This window comes from Rattus norvegicus, chromosome 3 (genome assembly GCF_021556685.1).
Source record: "Rattus norvegicus strain SHRSP/BbbUtx chromosome 3, alternate assembly SHRSP_T2T, whole genome shotgun sequence".
Taxonomy (NCBI): Eukaryota; Metazoa; Chordata; class Mammalia; order Rodentia; family Muridae; genus Rattus; species Rattus norvegicus.
This window is the reverse complement of record NC_141536.1, coordinates 139,070,304-139,073,286: the sequence shown is the minus strand read 5'-3', so window position 1 is coordinate 139,073,286 and position 2,983 is coordinate 139,070,304. Positions and strand designations below refer to the sequence as shown.

The 2,983-nt window shown below is 44.4% G+C and overlaps 1 pseudogene; it reads left to right on the top strand.

Annotated features, from left to right (window-relative positions):
- Positions 1-1,385: 1,385 nt before the first annotated feature.
- LOC134486176 (prostaglandin E synthase 3-like) lies at positions 1,386-2,058 on the top strand (annotated as a pseudogene).
- The last annotated feature ends 925 nt before the right edge of the window (positions 2,059-2,983 follow it).

The window sequence follows — 2,983 nt, the reverse complement described above, 5'->3', positions numbered from 1 at the left end:
CAAGTGGGTGTTCTTTCCTCAAAAACAAACAAACAAACAAACAAACAAACACACCCCCCTCCCCCACTGCTGATGTCAAATTTTTCCTAAAGGATTTCTGGAATGCTTTAAAGCCTGAGGAATAGTTGGCAGATGGCATCTGTGATACAATAATTCAGGTGAAAATTATCAGGTCAGAGACAAACATTCCCAAGGAATAAGCAGTGTGTATTTCCTTCTCGGAAAATGTTAGGATAGGCATGGAGATGGTTTGCTCAGCAATAAACTCTGAAATAGTGAAGTTTGTTGAATGGGGGAAGCTAAAGCTATATGAGACAGCAACAGTGCCAACCAAGTACCCCACACTCCCCATATATGAAGCTAACAGGTGCATCAGGCAAGAGCACCACCAGGTATCCCATTGCTCCTGAGGAGGTCTAAAGAGAGTAAGGCAGGCACACGGAGTTGGTCATGAATGAATACTAAATGTAGTAGGCTCCATGGAAGAGCTCCAGGATATAGAAATATAACTGCTCAGGGGGATAACTGAGCTTTACTGCGAGCTCATTAGTTAGCAGCTTCTGTCCATGGTTTATATCCACTTTGATCTGTGGAGGAACTGATACTGACACAAGTGCGTAGAACCTTTTCATGCTTTGTAAGACCTTGCTTATGTTCATCTTTAGTATCTTCTTAGCTGTGAACTTCCAGGAACACCTGTCACTTGCTAAGAACAAAAGAAACAAACAGTTTGAGTGCCTCAACAAGGTCACTTTTGTCATCTCACTGTTTGTTAGGGGATGGTGGTTCAGGATGTGGCCTTGTCCAGCCTATCCTCTGGAAAACATTTGGTTACATGGATGCCACAAGGCTAACCTTTGACTGTGTTACAGATTTGACAAGCCGTTTGAGAGATACAAATGTAGAATGGAAATTATTTCTTCCTTACAGTCCTACTGGAGTAGGTGTGTAAGGTATGTGTAGGTAGCTACACAGCACTCTATCCCCATCCTGAAGCTCTTACATTCTTTCTGACACCTCTTCCACAATGGTCCCCAAGCCTTGGAAGGGGCAGCATATTATTCGTATAATGCTAAGAATTATGCCACAGTATCACAGCAACAGTCCCTTGATCTCAAGAGCTTCACTGGTGGTTGAGTTGATGCTAACAAATACAGCAATCTATGTCATTAAAAACACACTTGAGCTCACCACCCCTCGCGCCCCTTTTCCTACACTTTCCTCCTCTCCCAGGCTGAGGGAGCTGCTCTCCACGAGTTGCATTCTGGGCATGGAGGCCAAGGCTGCTTCTGCCACCCCCCGTTGCCTACGGGGAGTGAGGAGAGGCTGCGACCCGGTAGAGACCTTAGAGACCACTGGAGTCCCTGCTGGAGAGGAGTCGACTGCCAGCTGCAGCCAGCGAGGCCTGCCCACACTTTCGCCTGGCCCTCTGCCCTGTTCACCATGCAGCCTGCTTCTGCAAAGTGGTACGACCGAAGGGACTACGTATTCATTGAATTTTGTGTTGAAGACAGTAAAGATGTTAATATAAACTTTGAAAAATCCAAACTTACTTTCAGTTGTCTTGGAGGAAATGATTTAAGCATTTAAATGAAATTGATCTTTTTCACTGTATTAATCCAAATGATTCCAAGCATAAAAGAATGGACAGGTCAATTTTACGTTGTTTACGAAAAGGAGAATCAGGCCAGTCCTGGCCTAGGTTAACAAAGGAAAGGGCAAAGCTTAATTGGCTTAGTGTGGACTTCAATAATTGGAAAGACTCGGAGGATGACTGAGATGAAGACGTGTCTAATTTTGACCGTTTCTCTGAGATGAAACATGGGTGGTGATGAGGATATAGATTTACCAGAAATAGATGGAGCAGATGATGATTCACAAGACAGTGATGATGAAAAAATGCCAGATCTGGAGTAAAGAGTGGTATTATTGCCTGGATTTTGAGGGAAAAAAATAACTTCTGCAAGATTTCATAATTGAGAAAATCCCTGAGTTGATAGCTCTAAAGGCAGATATGCTGTACTTGCCTCCTTTAACCCACTTTTCAACCTTTTTTTTCTTTTATTTATTTTTTTTATTAACTTGAGTATTTCTTATATACATTTCAAGTGTTATTCCCTTTCCCAGTTTCCGGGCAAAATCCCCCTCCCCCCTCCCCTTCCTTATGGGTGTTCCCCTCCCAACCCTCCCCCCATTGCCGCCCTCCCCCCATAGTCTAGTTCACTGGGGGTTCAGTCTTAGCAGGACCCAGGGCTTCCCCTTCCACTGGTGCTCTTACTAGGATATTCATTGCTACCTATGGGGTCAGAGTCCAGGGTCAGTCCATATATAGTCTTTAGGTAGTGGCTTAGTCCCTGGAAGCTCTGGTTGCTTGACATTGTTGTACTTTTGGGGTCTCGAGCCCCTTCAAGCTCTTCCAGTTCTTTCTCTGATTCCTTCAACGGGGGACCTATTCTCAGCTCAGTGGTTTGCTGCTGGCATTCGCCTCTGTATTTGCTGTATTCTGACTGTGTCTCTCAGGAGCGATCTACATCCGGCTCCTGTCGGTCTGCACTTCTTTGCTTCATCCATCTTGTCCAATTGGGTGGCTGTATATGTATGGGCCACATGTGGGGCAGGCTCTGAATGGGTGTTCCTTCAGTCTCTGTTTTAATCTTTGCCTCTCCCTTCCCAGCCAAGGGTATTCTTTTTCCTCATTTAAAGAAGGAGTGAAGCATTCACATTTTGATCATCCGTCTTGAGTTTCGTTTGTTCTAGGGATCTAGGGCAATTCAAGCATTTGGGCTAATAGCCACTTATCAATGAGTGCATACCATGTATGTCTTTCTGTGATTGGGTTAGCTCACTCAGGATGATATTTTCCAGTTCCAACCATTTGCCTACGAATTTCATAGACTCGTTGTTTTTGATAGCTGAGTAATATTCCATTGTGTAGATGTACCACATTTTCTGTATCCATTCCTCTGTTGAAGGGCATCTCGGT